This window comes from Lonchura striata, chromosome 4 (assembly GCF_046129695.1).
Source record: "Lonchura striata isolate bLonStr1 chromosome 4, bLonStr1.mat, whole genome shotgun sequence".
NCBI lineage: Eukaryota > Metazoa > Chordata > Aves > Passeriformes > Estrildidae > Lonchura > Lonchura striata.
The window spans coordinates 7,032,064-7,058,117 of NC_134606.1; the positions used below are offsets into that span (position 1 = coordinate 7,032,064).

The 26,054-nt window shown below is 37.7% G+C and overlaps 1 protein-coding gene across 6 annotated transcripts in view; it reads right to left on the reverse strand.

Annotated features, from left to right (window-relative positions):
• Nucleotides 1-26,054, reverse strand: part of CTBP1 (C-terminal binding protein 1) — a 232,382-nt gene that overhangs the window by 205,621 nt on the left and 707 nt on the right. For 4 of the 6 annotated variants that reach the window (XM_021535692.3, XM_077782703.1, XM_077782701.1 and 1 more), the window contains exon 1: nucleotides 22,445-22,565. The exons of the other annotated variants lie outside the window; for them this stretch is intronic. The gene's annotated coding sequence lies outside the window, so the exon portion shown is untranslated. Of the gene's footprint in view, nucleotides 1-22,444; nucleotides 22,566-26,054 lie in introns of those variants that run through there. 6 annotated transcript variants of the gene reach the window in all.

Consider the following 26,054-nt stretch of genomic DNA (forward strand, 5'->3'; position numbering starts at 1 on the left):
GGTATTTATGCACCATGAACATGGACTGACCACAGACACATCATGTTTTACCAGGCCAAATGCAAAAGCCCAAAGGAAGGACAAAGCCCCACACCTTGTAGCAGTCTTGGCTGGGAGGTGAGGGAGCAGGAGCTGCACCAAGGGCTCACACAGGTTGTAAACTGGCTACACCACTCAGCCCAAAGAGATTAAATCAGTGCCTTGGCTGGTGGCACATAATAAGCCAAGCAGTTATTAATGTTTGAAATCCTTTTCAGCAAGCCAAAGGAAAAAACAGGATACATATACAGCAAATCCAGTACAGTATCAAGCTTGCAAAGGGGAGGATTGATATAATACAGAGATTCAGCTCAAAGCAACCTGGATAAACCAGGGGGCTGGGCCAGCAGAAGGGTATCAATTAGAAGTGGAAAATTGCCCACCTGGACCATAGAGACCCCATACCTTAGTACAGACTGGGAACAGACTGCAGCCCTGCTGGAAAGGTCCTGAAAGAGTCAGCTCAGGGAAAAAAAAAACTATCACAGAGGCAAGCATATCTCAGCACCAGAGAGAACAACAGAGCTCAAAAGCAAAGCTGCAGCTTGCAAGGTTCACATTGGTCTCAGACCTTTTCTTCAGTGCACAGGCAGTGCAGCAGTGGAATGACTTGTCCATAGAAGCTGCACCCTGGAGATCTCCAAAGTGAGGCACAAAAAGCCAGAGCTGGCACAACCTCGTGTTGTTAAGAGCTCTGCTCTGATGGAGAAGCTGGACAAGATATCCTGCAGAAACCCCTGAAACCCCACAGTTTTGTGATTCTAATCTGCAAGAACTCTTTACAAAAATTCCTCCATAACTTAAGACATCTTCCCTCAGCAATGTTCTCTGCATTAGCCAAGAGAAGTCTATTTTCACATCTAATTTATCTAGAGTAAGAGATTTTCTTATGCAAGTACAATCAACCTCTGCTAAAAACTAAACTTGTTAGCTATTTCAAGTACTGTTATTGAGAAAAATGCCTCCAGGTTTCAGCTGTTAAGTAACTGGTCTAACTAATCCAAAGCAATATTGCTGTTGGGTGAAAGAAATGTCTGTGATAGTTGCTGTGCCCAAGCAAAAAAAAAGAAGAGCTGCAAATTTTCCTTATCCTCCCCTAAAGCTTTTGTCTGTGAGAAATGTTCAGCATTAACTGAAAGGCTGACCTTAGACTAATTGATTTATTGGCTAGTAGCACAGCAAAATATCTCAGTCTCCTGAGGACAAACCTTGGCTGCATGGCAGCAGGATTGGTTGTTTTTGGTTTTTTTAGCTGAACGTTAGTATGTATCTCTGGTATGAAAGACAAAATTAAGTCTTGGTCACAACAGACACCATCAACATCACATTTGAGACACTGGAACCAATTTTAGGCTCAGGCTTCTTCAAGTGCTCACATTCAAGCAAGGTGATTGACAAAAAGTGCTTATTCCAAGGTTTATAATTCTATGTAACTAAAAATCTAGTCCCAGCAAGAACAGACACTTTCATTATTTCATTGTGTGGGTTTTTCTGATCTGAAAATACATTCCCTTCTTATAGCCTCCACCATGCTACCATAAAGTTGGCTTAGCTTTTGAATATTTCACCCCTTTTTGCCCTCAGTTCTCCACTATACTGAACACAAATTGCTAGTCTGTACTCTGAAGACTTCTATAAAATTTCCTAATGACAACTACTGCCTCTCACTCAGCAGAAGGGAATTAACTTAAGTTTTCCCAAACCTATGAAGCCAGACTCCACCAAAACACCTGTGGCATTTTCAAGCAAGCACCCCTGAGCCTTCTGCTGTGAGATGTCTCCCCCACACGTGAGACCAGTTCCCATACAAACATCAGCAAATTCATTCAGCTACAGTGGTTCATAACTTTGTACCAATTCAAACAAACTCTAGAGCACCTCAAATGCCCAGGTAGGCACCCTCAGATATCAACTATTAAAGCAGATGCTTCACAAGAAAAAAGGTAGAGAAAGATTTAGCACCATCCACATTTTTTATACAGCACCCCAAAATGCTTTACTTTATCTGAAGGATTAAAACCCATACCTCTCACCTACTAAAAGTGTTTAGGACAAACCAAGTCTAGAATAGGCTGTCTTCTACCCATCTGGTTACAGCTGAGGAGAAATCAAAGCTGAAAGGGGTGGGACAAAAAGTACAAGAGACTATTCTGTAAGAAAAAAGGACACCCAGCTGGGGCAGAGACCTCAGGTCTGGTTACCTGCTTTTGAAATTAGTTTCAGCATTTAGCAGAAAGCACCCAAGATATTAAAAAAAAAAAGCAAATTTGTCAGCTCAGCTTCCAAAGCAGGTTATTCAAGATGATTACACTGCTAAAGGTAAGGAGACAGTGTTCATTTCCCAGCTTCACGGCACACAAACAATTAATTACTGTAAAGCCAGCATTCCTACTGCCTTATTCTCAGGCTACAGAAATATTTCTCATAAAAGTATCCCACTAAGCCAGTAAACAAATACATGTTGCCACCTGCTAGAAACGGGAGACAACTGTTCCCAGCACACTGTGCAGAGAGCAGTGCAAATCTGCTTGTGCCATGTGTAGAAGCTGTAAACTACTTATCTAACTTGGCAAAGAGAATATTAGGGAAACTTTACAAGTCTCTGCACTTGTTTATGATGAGACATTAATTTATATAATTCCTGATTAGATCCATGTGAATACTTCTGATCTATAAATAAGACTCCCTGTTGGACTACATGAAGCTAATTCAAAACAAGACATTCGTTTGCTGGAATGTGAGCAGCTGTGCAACAAATAATTGGGATTGCTAGTCAAGGACTTCTATTTCAAAGTATTCCCCATGTAAACATGTTTTTTGTTGTTCTACTCTACAATTCATTATTGTATTCCTATTTACAGTATGATATTGTAACTCATTGATGTTATTAGAGCTGAAGGCAGAAAAATCTTTTTTCTCTTTGCAGGGGAGCCCACCAGTGTTCCAGTCTCTCACAAATTATCTGTTTTATCCTAGCCAGGATCACAGCACAAAGCAATACAGTTTAAACTCACAGAATACAATTACAGAATAATCATCATATGACTATAAAGAGCTTAAAAAAACCCAAATTCTTAAATGTGCCCAATAGTGATCCTTGAAGCAGTTCTTAGTATTTTCTCTTGCATCAGATCTTTGCATGTACCTTACACCTAGCTTATAATCTCACTTGAAATTTCATTCCATTCCTGAAACTCAGCCATTTGTTATGCCTGAATTGCTATATCAGTCTATCTGTTATGCTTTCCAGCAATATGAATTTCTTACTTTGTCAAGTCTCAAACATGAATTACAATTTCTCCAGTGAATAAAGTAAAAATGAAATTTCAACTCTCAACATGATCAAACATCCTCCCACTGTCCAGATATGTGGGCTCTGAAAACACAGATTTGTCTTCAGAACACTTTAGAAAAAACAGCATTGAGATTGAGCATTTGCTTTCCCTGGCTGTAATCCTCTCTTTATTACCCTTGGTAGTCTAAAGTTACCCACCATAGAAAGTCAAGAGCTGAAATTAATTTTTCTTTAAACTTATTGTTTGCAACAGGAAGTGTCTTTAGTCATTTCTAAGTAAGAAGTTACAACTTTTATTGATAGACTTGAAGATGCTCAAAAATGCTCTAGGCAGTTCAGCCCCCAAAAAAGTGGTTTAGGGTCACTTTTCACAGCAGCAGCTGGATTGGTTCCTGACAACTTCTTGTCCAGAGAACATTCAGATGCTGTCAAACATCTGGTTAGCAGCAATAGCTCTGATTATCTCTGATTATCTCATTTCAGATTACTGGAAATGCAAGGCCTGACACTTGCATATCAGCCAGGTCAGGGGATGAACACCCCAGGCTGTGGGTTACAGCCTTGAGCTGTGCTCATCTCAAACAGAAAAGAGGAGAAGCAACAGGCTGGAGAGCACGAGAACCAAAATTACACTGAGGGAACAGGAAAGGGGAGCTAAAAGAATGAGACTGAGCACAAAATTTGATTGTGGTTTTACTCTCTCTTCTACTTAGTGTCACAGTTTTGTCATCAAATACAAAATCCTGTAAATAACTTCTTAAATTGATTTTGGGTAAGCAACCAAGAGACAGCTCCACAATAGTGAAACTTCTAGTTAAAATTACCACTGGTTATAGCAAAGATATTTATATTAATTCTATTTTTATATTGGTTAGTTTTTTGAAAATTTTCATATTTAGCACTTATATATTAGGAGAATAAGGTGTTCAAAGACTCAATAAACACTTGATATTCAACCAAAGAAACTGCAGTATCTTCTGTAATTTATATTAAAATCAATGCTAAACTTACTGACTAGTGAAAAAACATGGTTAGCACATGCATCCCAAATTCTCTTTTTAAGGTTTGTTCTTAGTGCCTTATCAGTTACATTTTAGTGCACAGAAAATTTAATTGACACAATTAAATCAGATTAAATTAACATGATTAAGAGTGCAAAATCAGGCATGTCAAAGTTAGGAAACACTAAAATTAGAAAGTAACATGCTCTGCATTTTTCTAAACAGGAAGAAACCTTATGAGAGAAATCCCACCTTATTCCTCAAGAATCTGTTTAATGCACACTATTCAAATCCTGCTCACAAAAAAGAAAATCCTCATGTGCTTTTCTGTGACAATTTCAACTGTAATACCTGAATACTCATACATTCCTTCATTTTTATAGAATATGTATTCTGAAGAAAGCATCTTTTGCAATTTGCAAAATAGTGAAACTAAGGCACAAGAGAGTTAAGTTCAGAGGTATTAAATTCCTTAAATAGCCAGTATAAGATTGTTAGACCTGACTTGTCAAAGGGCATGATTCATACAGCCAAACATGCAAGCCCTGTCTTAAAGTACATCACACCATCCCAAAGGTATGGCCAGTCACAGCTGCCAAAGGAAGGTAATCTTCAAGTGTCTCCCTTCAATTCTCCCAGACAAGAGATTTCATTCTTCACTTGTAGAGCCGGGTATTTGATTATCCAGCAAGTCAATATATCCCAAAGAACAAAAATAATACTAAGGTAACCACAAAATTACTGACTTCTGCTGACTTTGTGAGCTAAACTAGTTTGGCAAGCAGATTTGATGTAAAGGAAAAAAAGCGACAGCTTCAGGAGGGGGAGTGGGATTTCCCATCTTGGAGGCAATTGTTTGTTGGATCAGGTTACACGTAGTGCCCAGCTGAATGACTGGTTCAAGAACAGATTGCCAAAGCTGGCAACTACCCCAGAAAAAAAAAAATCCAGCCATCATAAACCTTTCTAGCAGTGTGAGAACAGAAGAAACATCTGCCTCCTTTCCCCAGAAAACAGCTTTTCTGATTTTAACTGATACCCACCACTTCTCCATCCTAAGGAACAGATCTATCCAGGAAAAGTACCCACTTCCTGAAAACCATACACCTCCCTGGTTTTGCAATACAAGGTAAAAGAGCTCATAAGCAATGATTTTTCTTACCATACTTTTGCACTGACCCATCCACACACCAGAGTGTGGGGCTGACACAAACAGGCAGCACAGAACTTGACACAAACATGAAATTACACCTCCAGCACACTGAATCAAGCAGAAACCCTGCTGACAACAGAATATATAGATAAATAATAAAAGATTTCATCATAGTGAACAGCATATCAATTTACCACATTCTGAGGGCTTTACTCTGGAAACCTCATAACTTATTTTAGGATGCACTGTGTATTTACTGAGCCCTCCAGCACCCTTTTTAAATGGAAAGAATAAAAATTCTGTCACATGGAACATTACTGATAGTGAAAAGTTTCATATTTGGCACAGTAGCTCTGCCACATGGGCAGTGACAACGATGGACAGAGACTACAAAACAAACAGATATAAATTGTCTCTGGGCAACCAGACCAGGCCTTAGGGCTTCACTCCATAAATACTCCCAGCTATGCTGATGCAACTGTTCACAGGAATGCACAGTGCCACACAATGCTGAAATGTTTGCATTTTTTTAGTCAAAGAGAAAACAAACAGTCAAACAAAAAAAGACCACAAAAAGACCTTTTAAGCACAGTTTACATCATTAGTAAAGTTTATACAGCCAAAAGGAATTAGACTTCAATAGAGGATAAGGGAGGATGGAACATCAAACTGCATTTTCACATATTACACATCAGAACAGTACTTCATTTGTCCTGCCACCATGTGTTTTATTTCCCCTGGTCTCAATTCAGCATGTGATCTTCTCATTGGGAATGGGAAGGGTTAAAGAACTGAATAATTCAATAGTCCAATTATTTTCATTTTCAACTCCTCTGTTCTTATTTTGACAGCAATGTCATTTTAATGGACTACAGGTTCATCACCAGAACCTCTGTAACTGACTTTCTGAGATTTCTACTTGAATCCAGAGATTATTTTTGATAGGTTTTGGTGAAAACACTTGGGGCAAATTCCAATAAATTAATAACCAGAGAAAATTCCAAGTGCGATCTTCCCAAATTTTCAAGAAGCATTGGAAAGAGTGAATAACTGTCCTCCTTTTTCAAATGTTCCTCAGTTGGAGGTACCTTACCCTTTTCTGAGACGGAGAAAAACCTCTATGAAATTCTTGAAAATATTGCAGAGATTTTTAATGCTACATCCAATTTCATTTTAATGCCAATTTTTTTGCCTTTATTTTCCATCTTTCCTTTATTTTTCTGTTTGCAACATCCCACACTAGTATAAAATTAACACTTGGCTAATAGATTTGATGGATTTGTTAGTCACAAACTGCATGTTCCAACAATTTAAAAATTACATTAATGAGAAAATTGCAAAGCTTCTTTTTAAATCAAATTGAGCCTTTTTCATTTACTTTTTTAAATAGCTAAATCCCTGACCAAGCTATATGACAAACAAAAGATGTTTATTTGAAATAATGGAAAGAATTCTATTCTTCTGTTTCCATCTCTTTGTTCCACCTTTAGTATTGCAAATCAGATCAGCTCCTATGCTCATGCCTGGCAATCAACAAACAGAATTCAAGTCTGTATAATTTTTGGCAGTTTGTTGTCGTTTTACTGGCTGTAATTAAAATAACGAGTAATCAAACAGTAACTTAAGTATTGCAAATAAAATAAATTGTGAAACACACAACTTGTTAGCCAACTTTTACAGAACTAAACATCCAAGTGCTTTTCATATACTCTATGTATTTCCAGAAAGCAGCCAAGAGTACTGCCAAGTTTGACAAGCTGGCTTATTTAACTTCTCCATCCTGGTTGTGCTGAGCTGACTCTAACCAGCTCTCCCACAAGTCCCAGTGAAAGATCAAAAGATCAGAGATTCTGCAATTCTATTTCTCATTTTCAAATACCTGAAGTTTATTTCCTTAATTCCTTTTTAGCAAAAAATGTGTAATTCTCATATAGAAGTGTCACCGTTCTAAATATTTCAAAGTGAGAGGAAAGTTCAAGACAAATTAAAGCATTTTGTTACCTTCCTGCTTTCCTCTCATCTTTAAAAACAACTTACTTTTAGGGTTCTTAGTGTCAAATACTTGCACACTACAAATACTTAAAACTACAAAAAAGTTCTAATATACTCTTTAAAATACTCCAAATTTACTCAAAAATCCCATGAAAATATATTTACTAAAATGTATTTTCAAACTTGAATTTAAAGCACTTGGGAATTAGACAAATTTTAATTGCAGAAAGGAAAACTTAATAAATTTTTCTGAGAATCAGCATACTTGGCCCTGCAATTTTCCTGTATGAATGTACACACTGAGAATGAAAAACAAGGAATGTAAATTTGAGTAATGTTAGTAACACAATGAGATACTCATTATTTTAAATTACAATATGCAAATACATTTACAGAACAGTCTAAAAATTCCTGTTCAACTTCTCTAGAATAAAAGTAAAACCATATAAGCTATAATTTAAGATTTAGGTACTACATATTGTTTGTTAGTTTTTAGTATACTAGAGAGGTTCAGCTGCAGCAAAAAAAGTAACAGAAAAGACAAAGTGAACAACAGTGCAATACGACCTACCTATGGTAGTTAAAGTTAATATCAATTCTTTCTATAGGGGATATTTTCAGAAATCGTTCTGATAGCCAAATATGACTCTTCTTGTGAGTCAAACTACTTCAAAAGTAGCATGAGAATTTCTGCATAGATAGTCAGATATAGTGTTATTTACATGTTTTATTTTCCAATTATTTCAATAAATATCACAAATTTACTACTACATCACAGAATCATTTTCTGGAACAGGCCCAAAAGAAAAACGTTTTTTTTTTATAGGGGACTCTATGAGAAGTCAATTTTCAAGCAGCAGCACCACTCAAGGCAATTTGGAGAACAATAGGACACAAGATTAAAACCCCACATTCACTTCTGAACTTGACCAGACTTTTTCAGCAAGGAAAACCCACATGATTCTAGGGGAAGATCCTAGATATTCTACTAATTTTTTATAGTTCCTTGGCTAAGTGGTTCCACCTGTTTCAATATCCAGAAGCAAAACTGTCTTCTTCAGACATTTGGAATTAAGAAGTGGGGGAAGTGAGAAGCTTTGGTAGCCTCTGTGGGCATAAATCAGGTTTAATTTAGGAATAACCAATCAAATCTCTGTCCTTGCTAGACCAACATGGCACATTTCAACAGCCTTGCTCTTGATTTCAGAACCACATGAAGCACTGCCATGTTTCCATGGGCTGGTTCAGCAGCACAAAGCAGACAGTTCTTAAATCATCTAAAAGGAAGTTTTAAGAACTTGATGCTGAGAAAGGCAGAGAAAAAGAACCAGGTTTAAAAGCATAAAAAAAAAATTCAGTCCTATGGTAAAGCCCAAGAATTTATCTGTCAATCAGCCATTGCAAATAGTCTGGGAAATAGCTTTCTTAAACCTTTGGATTAAAGAGTAGTTCGAATTGCAGAGTCTAACAACATTTAAGTATTTCCACATCAAAAGTTTGACTTTTTTTTCCCTTAACATAGCAAGGGAATGCAGTTCCATGCAGACACTACTAAAACAAATCAGTTGTAAAAGAAAAAAATATTAAGGTCCTTTGAGTACAAATTTGCAATAGATAAAACCTTAAATTAAAAAATACAGTCATTAGTGGGTATGTGCTCTAATTAAAAATTCATTTGACCGATTTCAGCACACTATTTCTCCAGGTGGAACTCTCAAGATCCAGATTAATTAAATCTCACTAAACACTCTGGCCATGCGAATAAAAGAAGAGTTACTGTTTTTCCAGCATAACTTCAAATTATCTGGCCAGACATATGAGATAGCAAAAAAATTTCCATCAGGCCTAAAATTGTAGACAGGATCGCCCTTAAGGACAAACACATAAATCTAATCATCACATTTCTGGGCACAGGTTTCAGGTGGAACAGTAAATACACCATTCTCCTCAAGAGGCTCATTATGTTCACTCAATTGGTGTGACTAAGCCTGTGCTGGGAGGACATTAAGGTTTTCTCATTAAATCTCTCATCTTTGGAGGGATGGCAGGGGAGAAGGAGGTTCTCCAGAAGTGGACTCCATGAAGGGGTGCAAACAATGAAAGTGGAGCCTGACCCATGCAGCTCCACCTGTGCTGGAAATTCAGCATCTGAATCAGTGCCTGGGCAGAAGGAGAAGGTCTGCAAATGCTGAGCTTTCACTGCCCAAGCAGCAATTGCACCATAACACAACAGCTGGCCAAACAGCTCTGGAAATCAAGAAGAAAATTCTTTAAAAACTCCACTGTCTGAGAAAACAACTTAATTCATGTGGAACTATGGACCATAATGAACTCCCAAATGCTTCAGCAATATAGTCATGAATAAACCCATGAGGGCTGAATAAGCATTTACACAAACACACTCAGAGAGTTCATAAAATAGCAGGCCATACCAGATTAAAAAAAAAAAATAAATAAAACCACAGGATAAAAATGTTCCAGAGCTGCATCTCATATCTTCAAAACCAAACTGTAAAATAGGAAAAGTTGGCACACTCTGAAGAGAGAGATTTTTTGAAAAGGGATGAAAACCAAAACACAGATCACACGAACTCATTGACTGGTGATCCCAAACAACTGCCTACCCATGTACTTGTACACTAGGAAGTGTTGAAGAACACTTTAATTAAATGGATAGATTGAATCTTTAACTGGTAAGTCATAACTTCACACTGGAAACTGGTTAAATATGGTAGTCATTGCCAACAGTTGACTGCCCCAGAACCCATATGCCAAAAACGAAATAAAATGTGCAGTTATATACCTTCATTAAAAAGCACAATTAAAAAAAAAAAAGTGAGAGGGACTGAAACTTCTCATAGTTGTGCTATTCTCTTCTGAGGTTCATAATAAACGTAACTGGAAGGGAGAGCTCAAGAGGTCACCTGATCCTTTCCCTAGCCCAGATCATCTTCCCTCAATCCACACAGAGTTGTCTAAACAGGAGATTAAGGTCTCAGGTAACAGAGACTGTGTAGGATTTCCAGGCAGAGGACCTCAGAGTTTCTGTACTATTATGCTTAAAAAAAGAAATATCTTCTGGTTGGATGATAATAAAGTTCAACTTGCCTGACTCTCTCTTGCTTTGATCCAAGTTCAGTATTTCTTGTACTCTCCCACCATGACTCTACAAATACTTCTTGCACACCTAAAAGCTGTTACACTGACCTTTAGCAAACTTCTCTTCAGATTAAACTTTAATTAATTCTTTTATTCCTCATTCTAAGTCAGGTTTTCCAAGACTTAAGTCTACATGACAATTTAATACAATTTAAATATTAGTATAATTTAGTAGAATTTCATATCTTGAAGTGAAATCCAGCATAAAATGAAGTACTGTGAAACAAACAAAAAATCTTGAAAGAATCCTAGAACAGCCTCACATCAAACAAACATTTTAAAAAGCTGAATGTGAGAAATTAAAGGGTTTATTTGGTCACAGTATTGTAGCCAGTCTTAGTATCACTACAGGTGAAGTAATACATCACAATTTCATCAGTAACTTTCACAGATAAAATCATAAGCAAACTGACAAACCAGATGCTTTTCCTTGTATTAGTACCACACTGGCACATACCTTCTTACTGGATTGTTTGCCTTCCCTTTTCCTACAGTTCTCATATTGATGGAAAACAAATACCCAGGAACAGTGGTGTCATCACCTCTACTGCTCCAGGATTGCAATACATGGCTGATGTGCAGCCCACACACTGCTCTCACTGGCTGCATCAGTTTATGTCACTTCACAGAAAGGCATTTCTATAATTACAGATTCATTTCTGTCTCAATATTAAACATGCTATATTACAAAAACATCTGACCCAAATAAAAGCTGAAAGCAGCTGTTGTTTTTCCAAGATAATTCTTCCAGCAATCCATCACAGAGAAATAGAAAAAGTCACAAATCTTCTTTAGAGCAAAAGTGATTTTTTTTTTTTAGATTATTTCCAAACTTTAGGTCTTCAACATTGAAAATCCAGTCTTTAAATAACATTATTGCCAGTTCTAGCTCAGAAAAGAACTTTATATAAGACAGACTTTTTTTTTGTTGATTTCTCACCAATATTCAGCCTTGTATTTTCCAACGCTGACAAATTCAGAATGTAACATATACAAAGAACAAGAAGTAACAAACCAAAATTCTAGTACACAAACCAAAAAGGAATACAAAGAAATCCTAAAGGCATTATCTTAATTTTGTGCTGGTAATTGCTTGGCCATACCATGACTTACAGCACATTTCTGTATCACCAAGATTATCCCCTGGTGATTCCAGTGGAGGTGGAAGGAGGAAACAATGTTCAGCTTTAAGAGGAACAAGGCATTACGGTACCAGTGATTTGTTTTAATACCCAACAGATGTTAACAAGGCTTTGTATTGCTTGGCAGAGTTTTGCTGTGCTGTAAACCTGACTAAGACACAAGACAGAGGTGGTGGTTATTGCCTTACCTTTCAGGCCTACGTCATCTTTGTAGCTTATCGACCATAATCCAAATCCATTAAAGCCACATCAAACTATCAGAGAGCTACAAACACTGGATAAATGTAACCATCACCTTAACCTATGACTTGATCAGCATCAGCTACAACAACAGTTTTATACGACAAATTGAATCCAGAGCAATAAAAGTTTCTATGTCATCTTTAAATCACACATTTTCTTTCTGCTGTCTTGAAGTATGGAGATCTGTAACTCATAAAAGCAGCAACCACTTCACCCAGGAGACACAAGCCCTGAGATATCAGTCTTGTTTTAACACTAATTTCTGGAACACCCAAGGGTTCATCTGATTTTTTTTTTTCAATGACCAAAGAAGAATCTAAGCATTTCCAGCATCAATTCCTTACCAAAAAAGCATATCTCCCCCACAGAAGTGTACCTCTGCCTAAAGTCCACACCCACAACCAACCATCTTCCTAAAAATTATCTGGAATTAGAACTAAATATTGTAAAATAACATGTGAGCCTTATCCCCCAAAACCAGGTAGAGGAGGGAACAAATTCTTTCTCCTGAGCTCTTACAAACACTTGAAGAAGAAAGTTGCTTAATAATTTGAATATCGGAGCAAATTCTTAACCTGACCCTCAAGGATGCACAAGCACACAATGAAGGTGCCACACTTTGAAACACAGAGAACTGTAAACTGACAGCACCCCTCTTCTTGCTTTTTGTGCTTTCACATAAGAAGTAGCAAGGATACTTAGGTTCAGTCTTCTTTCTATTATGGCACCCCACACATCTCAAATGAAGAAGATAAAAAAAAAACGCTTGAGTCAACAACAATTTTTTTAAACACTTAATTGTGACACACCTGTTATAATATTTCTCATTACATGACCTAAATGTGCCTAAAATGCTTTATGACATTATTGATCATACATCTCCAAACAGCCTACATCAGGAAGTATTTCTGTGTTTAGAAAAACAGTACCCTGTGACACACAATATCTTGAATTTGGAAAGCAAAAATAAGCAAATACAAATGATTAGTAGTTTATTTCAGATCTTGCAATAGCAAATCCCCAGTCAAAAAGAACAGTAAAATGGAATCATGCCTGCTTTGACAAACAGCAGCCACAAAAATAAGGTGGCAATTTCACACTCACTCTTGCACTGTAATCTAAGTGACTCTATCATATCCTCCCCAGGTAAGGGATTTACAAGGTATGATAGAACCATCACTAATAAGGGAAAAGCAATGCAAAGAAAGAATAGGGAAGGCTTCTCACTGTAGAGGATGTGGGTTGTATCAATTCTTGCCATTTGAATGCATGACTTTATTTCCAGGTTCAGTGAATTTTCTGCTCTGCTTGAATAGGTATTAGGTCTTGGTAAATAACCCATCCCCACACCACACGGAAAGGAGAAGATGAAGGCTGTAAATTTAATGGTTTAAGCACTAAGTGCAGTTGGTGAAAAGATCCCAGATATTTTCTCTAGAAAATAGGAAAACTCACATATAGATCAGGTGACTACAGAACTTGCTGTAGGACACTTTTTGCTCTGAAGGAGAAGAAAAATCCATTGCAGTTTCCACTTTGAGCAGGATATAGAGACATTGATGAACCTGAGCCTCCTTTCTCATCAGTATGACAAAAAGAAAGGTAGGTATGTTTGAGATCACTGTCTATTATCACCTCACCTGCAACCTCTTAGTCCCTCAGAAGCTTTTCACTACAACCAGCTCAGCACATCACTGCAATTTTACTGTTTGTTCAAGTGTCACCAGCATCCATCAGCACCACAGGTTAGGCTTGCAGAGAACTTTCTGTTCACTCCCACAGTTCTTTAACTACTGCTGGTGTGAATCCATCTTGTGTTTCCTGTTTCATGCTCTGACAGACTCCTCACAATGCACTTTCCCCCCCCCCCCTATACTGACACAGTGTCCAATAGAAAGCTGGTCTATAATTTGGTTTAATAAGGCACTATAACCAGGCTGGGTAATCTCCCACAAAGTTCTACCACACATTTTTGAAAGCAGAAAACTTTCAAGACCCTTTTTTTGGATTGTACCAGATCTCTGAAAATTCAAACAATGGAAGCTTTTGGCTTGTCAATTCAAATTTCAGATTCTTGTTGGATCTGAGTTTTGCAATTGGCAACATCACAAATTCCTTTCCCACAAAAGAACTACAGTAGCAATTCCCCCTGATGTTTGTTTAGCATAACCTTCCCAATTACTTAAGAGTCAGGGTTGAAGAGGGAAAGCCTCCTTCACAGAGTGTCATGTGGGACATGAGACTGCCAGTTGCTGTGGATGTTTGTCTTGGACAATGCAAAATACTTTTGGTTGAATGTCATGTTATTTATTTTGGTCGCATAACTAAACAGCGACAGGATGTGTGTTTCTTCTGCTGACAAGCTGCACCCATGAAGCTTAAGAGATGCACTGCATTTGACAAGAAAATCCTGCTGGGAACCACCTTCTTTGATACATCACTGTTTTGTTAAAACCCCACATAGACTCATTTTGTATAGACATCGGTTCCATTACTCATAATGGTTTTATGAAAGAACAGTATTCTTCCTTAGAGAATCAGCACACACATAGTAAAAGATAATTTCTTTCTCACTCCAAAGTGATAGCTAATGTGCCAGTATTTTATTTAATTTAAAATTTGAACTGAATTTAGTTTTAATTTAATCTTGAGTTAACTGTCCTATCCAGAGGTATGTATCAATGCTGAACAACTGAAAAAAATATAATGCTGAATTACAATCTGCTGCCTTATCCTACTTTTTATGAGACCCATTTTCATCTTGACATCTATGCGAACACCAATCTGAAAAAATACTGAACCACACTGCAAACTGTAAAACTTTCATGGCACTGAAACCAATACACAGGATTATTTTAACAAGTAGCTGGGCATAACACTATTTCTAAATTAAAATTTTACTGCAGTCTCAAGCTGATTAAATATGTAACATTTTTGCTATCAAAGTGCAGCAAGTCAAAGTTAAAACTCTACAAATGCCTCTTAAAAATCACATTAAAATTATCTGAGCCTTTTAATACCTACTGTTTACATCATACCTTTCATTTTAAGACTCTAAAACATATGCAAAGACCGATAACAAAAAAAAAGCTAATTTAAGAGAAAACCACTGGACAGGTTCCTTACTGTAGGCAAACTTCTCAGGATGATGAGGCAAATTCATATCCACACTGCATATTTTTAGCCATTTTGAAGTTAATAGGCTTCTTCAGATGTTTTTACTGCATAGTCAATGGTTACTGTTTGCAACAAGAGCGACTGTCATTTTTAATTAGCATTGGGTAAGAGCTTACTAACATAAAATATTTTCTATAGTTACAATAAATAACCATGGGCACATAAAAAGCTCTCAGAGCAGCTTCAGGTGTGCACTGATTTCCTGGACTGCAACACACACAGTTTCTTCCTGAGCTATACAAACTTGGCCACTGCAAACTATGACCAATTTTATACCAATTACAAATTTAGGAAAGAAAACTGAAACTACAGTGATCGCACTCTTAGAAAATCACTGCCTGCATCCCTAAAAAAAAGCCCATTGTGAACCTTTGTGATAAGAAAGATCACAGATTTATTCAACATCCCAAGTTGGAAGAGACCCACAAAGATCATCAAAGTACAACTATGGGATGGTAAATGGTAGCGTGTTTTAGGAATTACAATTTAAAGCCAAATTATGACATTAAGACAACACCTTTCAGAATACAAAGTCATTTCAATCTGAAAGTAACAGTTGAGACTCCACACAAAAGCCCTCACTTTTTATAACACAAAGCTATTAAAAATATCACAAAGGAGAGGTACTTTAACTTTAAGGAAGCATTGAAAAATTGACACCAGGTATTAAAAAAGTTACTGTTCCAGGTGCAGATCACTTCTTATCAAACATTAATTTCCAATTATGACATTGTCAGAATTCCCTGTAAATAGCATTGTGGAAAAGGCTGTCAACCAGAGAAGTGGCTTCCCAAAAATTACTCCAGTCTAGCTGAGGATATTGCTCCCAAAACATACATCAGAAATGCATAGCATGGTGCCTTGCACATTGCAGCCTTACCTTTCAATTGTCAGAATGTCATCATCTCTTCCTAAAACACCAGAAAATATTTTGTACTCTATGTCCTTTCATATCGTTTGAGGTACTCCAGCTGACAATACTCTGACTCATCAATATTATGCAGACAGAAATTGCCCACAAAATCAAAGCACCGGGATAGAAAAGAGCTGGCAAGGAGTTGTTTATTGAGGCAGAAGCAATCATAAACACACTGAGGAACTTCCAGACTGTACTCATAATTCTCATTAGAACATGCTGCCCATATGCTAGAAGGGTCAGTTTAACATTTTATCTTGTAGACCTCTACAGAAAACACCCACTTACATCTTCAGGCTTGCTAATAGACTGCCCCTCTCTCCCAAGAGGGATCTGAACAACCACAATCTACAAATCAACTCAACACCAGACTGCTGTGCCTTTCCTTACCCAATTCTGTCATTGCTCCATCTAGAAACACATCTAAAGGAATATAAAATCTTACTGGCATTTCTGAGAAATCTGTGACTAGCACTAAGCAGAGAAGCTGCCAGTGGGCTCTAAATCAGAAAAAGAAAATTATGTATATGCATTTAGGACACATTACTGCAAGACAAAACACTATCAACTACAAATACTGAAACAAACAATGCAGAACAGAGGTAAAGATGTAATTGAATACAGAACAAAATCAAGTGCAAGTATACAAAACTTAGAATGACATTAAAGACTGCTGGAAACATCTGCCATACTTATTGAGGCATCTACTAACTTTGGTGAGCAATGCTAATTAGAAACTTGAATTTAGCATTTCCACAGGTTAAGTTCTCCCTTAATTAGGTGGACAGAGATGCTCAAATTAAAAGCAATGTGACATAGATTTAATTCAGTCTTATTCAAATTAAGTACCAATAAGGTGCAGAAACCTTCACAGACAGCCAGGACGCAAGTGTTTGGATTTTGATATAGTCCTGTAAGGATCATTAAAGTTACATTTTTAACATTGCTCCAACAGGGTGAACACACCCTGTTTTTGACATCTTCAGCAGTCTAACAAACATAGGGCTGAAAGTAATACACTCTATCCCAAATAGATTAAGTGATTTTATCTGCTTAATTTTTATGGTCCAATGACTCTACTACAATCTTTACTTTCTTCAAGCTGACTTCCCAGGAGGTGGAAATCTGCAAAATCCAATTTCGGTCCCACAGTTATAGAGTAAAATGAGAAATGGCAATTGTTTCTTGAGTGAGTCCTTCCCAGACACTCTGACCTTAAAAGTAAACAGGATCTCTTCTTTCATTTCTGTGCCAACATTTGAGGAAGCACATCAACCTGTGCGCAACAATTTAAATGTAACACATCTCTTTGCCTGTTTCTCACAGTCTGAACTCCACTGGTCACTTCTCAACTCACGTTGAACAGTATCATGGATGCTTCTTGTATCTATTTGTACTGGAAGGCCTCAGAAATGATTTAGTAACTGCATTTGATCAAATTCACATCACTTATATGAAAAAGTCAGAATTACTATTTCTCCCTGATACCACTCCCTCACTGCAGAGATGAAGGATGAAAGAAGAGACGATCTTAGAAGTTGTTATTTAAAGACTATATTATTCTAAGTATTCTTAAGTATAGCATTTTTTAATCTCTACTTGTCTGTCACAGCACAGCATAAACAAAGCACCAGAAAAGACACCCATACATTTTACAGTTTAAAAGAAGATATGTCACGCCATACTCTTTCTGGAGGCATATCAGTAAGTAAAGAAGGGAATTTATGAAAGCTCTACCAAAAAAAAGGCATGCAAAGCTTTCAAACCATCATTATCTCCTTGCAAAACACTGGGAATATATTGCAGCTTGCAAAGGCATTACCAGATCACAACATTATCCCTGGTTAATTTTCCTCTACAAAACCCAAGCTGAGATACCTGAGAAAGGCAGAGAAATATCTCAAGAACACAGCATAAGTTAGAATGATTTCCACAGAAACACCACCTGATCTTTACTGTTCTAAAGGGAAACTGTCATGTAGTTGCTGCTCTAAGATTTACCAAGATAAATAATGACATAATTTACAAGACAAAGCATACACAGTTTCTCAAAGCTACAAGAATCCTTCTCCACACACACACCTCTTACTGAGAAATATAAACAGAAGCTGTTTGGATACAAAAGCTTTTATTTATTCTATTTTTTATGTCCTAAGACATATTCCAGGCACTGTGTACTTAGAAAATACCATTGTATAAACAAATTTTACAAACTAAGCCATATTGTCTTGTTCTGCACATGAAGAAAAATAGTCCTTTCAAAGGGAATACTGTTGGAAAAATTGTTTTTTAATATTAGAGTTCTTCTTAGAATAAAATTCTATCCTTTAAACAGAAAAATGTATGTTTTTTAAAAGTGTGAGGGGCTATTTCAATTCTATTAAAAAAACCAAAACAATACGCCAAACTAAACCACAGCAAGAGATCATTTGATCATTTTCAGTAACAAAATACTGACTCTGCTGTCTACAAAGATAAAGATACGAGTAAATAACTGAAGCAGGGTCATACATGAAGGAGGAAACTGTGGAAACTTAAGGTGCAATTTGTAGTTCAAACTGTGATTTCCTAAATTTTGTCATCATGTTTTATATGTAAATGCACTTATCTGTCAATTGATTAAACTGATCAGATTAGACAAATAACAGCCCATCTTTTCACGGAATTCACAGAATGACCAGGTTGGAAGAGACCTTCAAGATCATCAAGTCCAACCCCATGCTCCAACATCCCAACTAAACCATGGCACTGATGCCACATCCAGTCTTTGTTTAAACACATCCAGGGATCATGACTCCACCACCTCCCTGGGCAGACCATTCCAGAACTTTATCACCCTTTCTGTAAAAAACTTCTTCCTAATATCCAACCTATATTTCCCTTGATGCAGTTGAGATTGTGTCCTCTGGTTCTGTCAGTTACTGCCTTTGTTCAAGATTTAAACCAGACATGTATAATCTGTCAGTTCTCACTCTCAAGGTACTAACCAGCCATCTGATATTCAGCTCCCTACAAAACCCCACATTGATCACAAATGTCTGAAAAAGCCTCATTAGCACTAACTCGGATTTTTTTTCTGGAAACATTTTATTATCAAAACACTAGTATTTTAATTATTTTTAATGTTTTAGGACTTTTGATGCAAGTAAGTCAGTACCCACCATGTGCGCTGCTGTAAGACAAAATGTTGCTTATCTCAAAATTTAATCAGTAGATATTGAAGGAATTACCATTACATCTGTTTTGGAGATGGAAAATGGAAAAAGAAAGGTGAAGTGATCTGCCGTAATCCAATAGCAAAGAATGAAAAACACCACTTCTTCCAATTCCACTAGGTTATACAGCATCCTGTGCCTGAAATACCAGGTTGGTTGTTCTTAAATATAATACATCCTAATAAAGGAGGATGATAAAATCATTTCAAAACGCACTGAAAAGGAAATTAATTATTATGCATCAATAGCAATATCTGACTTTTGCTCTAGATACAGAAGCTATCTGCTTCAATCTAAAATAGCAATCTCTATATAAATAAAAATTTTCCAGTGAAATAATAATCCATTATTAATGCAATAACAATGTACCATTCCATAAATGGCAACTGCAACTTGAAGAAAAAACCAAATTATTGTCCACTGATAGCAGCAATTCAATACTTTTTCTTCCTCGTCCTCCTTATTAGCAGAGAATACAATTAGTGAACTTTTAATACCTTTGAAGAAGTGACAATTTAAACAGAAAAATCAATAAAATGTGTTGACCTATTGTGAAAACAATTTGTAACAAATGTGAATTTCACTGTTGTTGTGTCTATTTTTTATTATTTGGCCTGCATACATTCCATTCATGGATTTAACGAGCAGTGGTTCACAGGGATAGTGATCCCAGTCTCCTGAACAGGTACCTGATAACACCCTGAGCAGCTGATAAGGTAAACTGGGAATATGACCCACATAAAGCTTAAAGCATTTCCTAGCAAATCCACAAACACCTTAAAAATCATAACACCGTGCTTCTAGGCTATGTTCAACTAGCAGTTCCCCTGCCAACTTCTCATAAAACAAGTGTTTTACAACCTCAGTGGGGGCAGGGAGGAGGGGAAACCCAAAACTTTACAGTATTTTATTAAAGATGTGTCTAATGCATTGCCAAAACCCCAATACACTTTAGCACTCATTACTAGAAAGCTGAGCACACCTCATGTCCCCCAGATGTCTCTGCACTTTCATAGTAAATGTACTTTTCACTGGTGCAGGGAACTGGACCCTCTATGCTGGAAATTGAACCTGACCTCTCCCCTTTCTGTTTCCTAAGCTTTCAACTCACTAATCACTAATTAGCATCTCTGGTGGCTCTCTCAGAACACCAGAGTTTTATGTGCAAGCATGACAATCCTTCCCATGCCCCTTGGAGCTGATCAGCATAATCTCAAATTCTTCCCTGAGAAGCTCAAGATAACACTGAAGCCTCTCAACTCAAGGAAAATCAGAAACATGGTCCAAGTCTCTCTGGATGCAGTCCAAACTCCCCCAATATTTACCAGCTAGAACACTAAGCTCTGATTTTATTTCCTACTTCCTATGACCACCATTTTTGAAGTTTAAAAAAATCCTAAACACATATCATACTCATGCTTAAAAATAGGAATGCAAAGCAATCCAAATAAATCAATATTGCTTCATTCTTAAAAACCCTAAAATTAATTTATTCAGAATAGCAGGTTTTACCTGATTTTGTGCTGTCACTTGGTAATGTGAGAATCTGTGCCGGGTTCTGCTTTTGTTTTGTTGGAGTAGGAGGATTATTTTAATATGGAGAGAATTGATTTTGTTCCTGTATGCATGAGCCGCTGTTGATATTCCCAACCAGAAAGACTCCTTTCTAGAATTATCATCAATATATATTACAAGAGAGTGTTTACTTCCACCCTGCCTCTCTTTTAAAAGCCTCCACAGTGTTAATTCCCAGAGCAAGGCTACAGGTCTCCTACTCAAAATTTCTCTTCAGATTTTCTAATCCTTTTCTCCTTAATCTCCATTATACGAAAAGAAACCCACATATGCATGGTCTGTGGGAAGCTAAGTAACTTTACCTCTCACCATAGTTACCACATCTGATTTAACCACTGGCTTTGGACATTGAATCATTGTCCTTTAAGATTCCGGATTTTATTTGTGTATGCCTCGATACATTCATCAAGCATAAAATTCTACAACCAGACTGATTTTAATATCATTAGTAGACAATTACATTTCAATTTATGCAACTGTAAGATAACATACCCTCCACCTCTGCTATTTCTGTACTGTGTATACTGCTGTTTTCCAGGATCTCAGAAAGAAAAATGTTTAAATGTGTCACTAGGACCGATATTGACAAGGTTTTCTGTCTAATCCGATTCTTTGAATGATTCTGAAACAATGTTACATTCAGATTTTCATTAGTGTGCTCAACTATTCTATTAGACTTTTTTGTTTCTCATGGTAACCAATTTTATTTGACTTAACGGAAGCTGTTCAAATATTTAAAGGCACTCCGAGATGGCAGGAGTTTATCTAGGAGCATACATGTTGTGTCACAGATATTCCTTTCCTTGCTCTTTTGGATTCCCCCCCCTTCCTCCCCCCTTCCAAAGCAGTAGCAAACAAATGAGAATCTCGACCTGCCACACTGCACCGGGAACGTGCTCACTTCATCTGTTTATGTAAATATTCAAGTTACAATGGGCACATTTCGAAACCAGAAGCTCGGTAGGTAAAACAGATGCTCCTTACGTTCCTTCATATGCACCGAATCCCTCTGGCAGAATCGCCAGGCGCAACGCAAGAACTAAAGTATAAACATCTGCAACACCTCTCTGTTTTGTTAACATTCTTTCACACGTTTTCTTGCTAACTCCAAAAAGGCTCGACGGTGTAAAAAGAAAGAGAGAGGAAAAAAAAAAAAAAACAAAAAAAACCAACCCAAACCAACAACAAACAGTGAAATTAGAAACATCTGCGAGATAGCTACGGAAAACGGAATGAAACATGAATAAACAAAAACATGGCGAAAGTGGCCTGGGGTTGTTACACTGTCAGATCATTTTTCCAAGCCCAACATCAAGGCTTTTGTTACAACCAAAGCGGTCATTTGCATGGAGAACCAACAGGGTTTCTCCTCGTTCGGCGTCTCCGCGGCCGTAAGACACAGCGCGCCGGAGCCGAAGCCTCCCCCGCACACAAACCCCGCGGCCGAACGCGCACACGGCCCCGCCGCGCAGCCCCCGCGCCCCGCACCCCCGGCCGCGGAGACGCGATTCAGGGATACAGAACAGCAGAGACGAACCTTTGGAGCGCTGCCCCAGCCGGAGTTCTCTGCCTCTCTCGCTCTGCTCTGCTGTTGCTGACAAGATCAGGCTGAGATTAACAAGTCCATGCTACTCTGCCAACCTCTCTCCTCCGGCGGCTGCACACACGCCGGGGGCTCGCAATAATACCAAACTTTCGGAAAGTTAAAAATGGAATGGATTGAAGGAATGTAAAGCAAAATGGCAGGGAAGCAGAAAACACTGCCTGGACAATTATTGCAGCAGCAAGCAGGGCACTGCTCTGTAGGCAAGGCTGTGTCAGCACTTTCTTTCTAAACCCCCCCATTTTCAGGGGGCTGTAATTCAGAAAGGAAAAAAAAAAATGCTTATGGCCAAAAATATTGCAGGTAAAGCCCCTTCCCTTTGCATTTTAAATCACCCATTTAGACAATTCAGAAAGTTACAGGAGTCTGCACTTCTTCAGGCAGTCCCACATGCCTTTTTTTATGCAAATGCAAGTCTTTTTTTAAAGAGGGTTCACAAGAATTTGACCTACATTGTGAATGCCCCCTCTTTTTTTTTTTTTTTTTTTTTAATAAAAGCAATATAAAACATACCTAAACATCGAAACCCAGTTTGCATAAATATGGGATAATTTCTAAGTAAGTTCTACACACACATTGTCTGAAAGGTGCCTTATTGGTACCAGAGATATGAAAATGCTCCCACAGATGATCCAGCACAGCCTCTACTGAGGTCTCAACCCCAATTCATTATGGTAACTTGGTAAGCCAAACTGCTGAGGGCATCTGCATTTTCCCTGGATAAGGAAAGGGTCCTTATAATTATGGTAAAATAAGGAAACAAAGCATTTGATCTGTATTTACTACTTTACAACTACACTCTAAACTATGGTACAGCGGGGCAGTAGGTGCTGCTATTGTTAATCGCAGGGTTTTGGTGGTGGGGGCTTTCTCTTGTTTGTTTGTTGGGTTTTTACTCTTGGCAATTTCTTCTCAGATATAGAAATAAAACTTCACCAGCCTTTATACACAAGCCAGGTACACTGAGACACTTTTCAATTATGTTTAAAGTTACAATAACAAAATGAAGAAAAAAACCTCCAAACCATGAACTATACAGTCAGATTAGTACTTTCTTTCAAAGTAAAAATACATCTTTATTGTAAAATCTGTGAAGCAGTTTAAGCCTGCTGGGCAAGAAAACCAAAGCATAAGTCTTGACTGATAGGGAATGGCCAAGAAACATGGAGAATTCATTATCATGGAGAATACCACCATACCCACCTGCTCGGAGGAGGAGAACTCCACTGAACAGTGGGACAACCTGTGCTCCTTCCCACCTGAACCAGCACAGGCCTTCATATTCGTGCCTTAGGCCAGTCTGGTCTGCAAATACAAGAAATGATGGTGACACACACCCACTTCTGCCTCCTGGCACTGGGGTTATAATGGCCCCAGAGAGGAAAGAGAAGCAAGTGTGGTAAAATCTCAATTCACAGCAGTTTTCTTCAGCGTATGAAAGCAGAGCACTGAGGTTTCTGCTCTGCTCCACCAAATAACACAGAATGTTTGTGTTCCTGAAAGATACATCATTTGCATGCAGTGTTTAATGTTTTTCTCTGATCATTAATCTGGAGCAAAGCTGAAGGCTATTGGAAAAAAAATGAGTGAAGTTCTCCTAAAGGTTTGGAGTATTCTCTGCACACTGCTTAAGTTAAACTAATTGCTAATTCACATTAACAAGACACTGAATGAGGACAAACATTAACACATTATGATTCAACTGGACAACCAAGAAATACAAAATGGAAGCTGATTTTTCATCTACCTTTTATGACACCAGTGGACAAGGAAAAACTAAAGAAGATACAGTACCAAACGTCTTAGTAGATCCAACTTCATACTTCCTACTGAAGAATAAAGTGGTAGGATTTATAAGAACTCTAAAAGCAAAGGCATATAGGCAATTAAACTAAATTTAATTAGATTAAGACTCAGCTTTGTAAGTTTGTATGGTAGGTTAAGCAGAGGACATATATTAGCCTAATATTCAGGAAAAAAAGTACAACCATAGTACATTAATGACCATACCCAAGAATAACAATAGCCATAAATATTTTGTTTAATTTAGCAGGAAACTACAGAATTTAACAACTTCATAAGATCATTAGCTTAGTTCTCATCCCCACATTTATCATGCCAACATTTACAATATAAATCAACAGCTGCAGACTACAGCTGAAAACATGCCAGAAATATGCATAGGTTGTATCAATATTTGCACATGGAGCCTTGAACGTAAATTAGTTGACACTCAACACTTCAAGCTTTCTCCCTGAAGTTGCAATATTTAAAGGTTAAAGATTAGACATGCTCCCTCTTGTGTTAAACTAAGAATACACGAATGCATGCTGTTTCCTCTGACATGATGGTTGCTTGGCCATCTGTTCCATCAAGCAACCCCTTTAGCTCTGGCTACTAACGTCTGAGAAAGCCTCACCAATAACCCTCCAGTTTAAAGACAGTCTGAGCACATAACCTGTATCCACAGAGTATCTGTGCTACATTAAACTAGCTACTGTATTATCAGAACTATCAGGACTATTAAGAGATTATATATAAACAAAACTTGTTGCAAATAAGTGTCTTGGACAAATATGTACATGACTTGATCAACTTCATGGCAAGTCACACTTCTTCAATCCCTATAACCATCACAGAGTCAAGGTATGACAGGTTCAAGCTGTTCAGTACCATAATCACACAGAATACTCAAGAGCAAATTTCCTTCTAAATATTAGCTTACAGGATATTTAAGACAGACAGGAAGAACAGGAATATTTTACAATGCCACATAATTATGTTTGTAAATACAGCAACAATTGAGCAAAGTTTTCGATCCTCCACCCAAGCAGCCCAGGATGAACCATTCCCTGCACAGAGCCTTAATGGAGTCAAAATCCCCCTTATAAAAATCCTCTTGCAGGATCTGGTCCCAAGATCATGTCTAGACACGAACGCTAATCCCAGGTGCAACTAGCACAAAAGTTTTACTAACACACTTCTCAGACAAAGGCTTTGCAACTGGTATGGGCTTGGTAAATTATGTTTAGGCATACATTTGCTGGTTATGGTCAGCACGAGGCTGAATGCTAGGGCAGCTGTGAGTAAGTATCAGTAAAAAGAATTGGGAGGCAAAGAGAATCTAACACTCAACTACATGACTTCCCACATTCCCTTTTATTTACCCCCATTCCTGGACAGATATTTTCAGTGCAATGAGGTCTATGCACATCAGAAATAATGCCACCAAATATTCTCAGAAATATACTTGCTCTTTCAAACCATGGAAGTTAAATGTGTTCGCTCCTCCTGGAAGTATTGGTGTTTATTTTCCCTCAGTCTTCTGCAGCCCAGTAAAAATATAGCCACAAAGATTAGAGAGAAAAAAAAATCATCACGGTTATTGATAGATACAGGTTTTAGGGTCTCTTTAAAGCTTCAAACTCAAGCAGCACACTGCTTGAAGCACATTTGCTGCCAGTGCATCAAGAAACTTAACTTTTGACATCGGCAGCAGCAGAATGAAGTTAGTATTTTACTGCACGCCCAGGTGCTGCGGGCA